Consider the following 984-nt stretch of genomic DNA (forward strand, 5'->3'; position numbering starts at 1 on the left):
AGGAAGGAAGGAAGGAAGGAAGGAAGGAAGGAAGGAAGGAAGGAAGGAAGGAAGGAGAGAAGGAGGGAAGGAAGGAAGGGAGGGAGGAAGGAAGGGAGGGAGGGAGGGAGGGAGGAAGGAAGGAAGGAAGGAAGGACAGAGGATGCAGGATGTTGTTTAGGAAAAGCTCTAGCTCCCAAGTGTGGAAGGTGCACAGAGTGTTCAACGCAGACGTGAAACAAGCGGCTTAAAAGCAGATTAAGAAACGCAGGTGGAGGGGCACGGGAGGCTTGCAGGAATGCTGCACGCCTGTTAATTTTCATGGTAGATCCGTAACTGAGAAGACGTATGGTAGATATGACCAATGATGGATTAACGAGGAGGCACGGGTGAGATAAAGCTGGTAATCACTGCTGTCTGGAAATAACGGCGTTTGGAAGAGAAGTAACATTTTATTCTTTGCTCCGAGTTCCCTTGCACAGACCAGAAGTGGAACCAACTTGGTAAACGACAGCTCCATGAACACAGGGGGCTGAACAGGGAATTCCCCATCCCGCTGCGCTTAGGGCCACTTGTCCGGTACCGATCCGCCAGTTCAACCCTCATTTTCACGCCCAAGAGCCCTTTACGGATACTCCCTTGCCAGATGATCTTCCGCTTAGGTTTAGCCCACACTGTGGGCAGAACTGCCAGCTTTCCTTCTGCTGCAGGAAGGAAGAATCCTGCTCTTCCCGCGCGAGTCCGCGGGGCTGCTGGATCAAACGCCAGGACACAGGGACTCCTTGTTGCTGGAATTAACTGTGTACCGGGGTGCGAGCAGAACAGCTCCGCTCCGGGCCCGGCACGCGTGACAACGCGTGACAACGTGCGACAACGTGTGACAACGTGCGACAACGTGCGATAACGTGCGACAACGTGCGACAACGTGCGACAACGTGCGACAACGCGGCCGCCCTCCCGCCGCCCCCGCAACGCGGAGCGGTAGAGCAGGGCCCTTCCTGCGAG

The sequence above is a fragment of the Nothoprocta perdicaria genome, unplaced genomic scaffold (genome assembly GCF_003342845.1).
Source record: "Nothoprocta perdicaria isolate Ctin4 unplaced genomic scaffold, notPer1 scaffold_116, whole genome shotgun sequence".
NCBI lineage: Eukaryota > Metazoa > Chordata > Aves > Tinamiformes > Tinamidae > Nothoprocta > Nothoprocta perdicaria.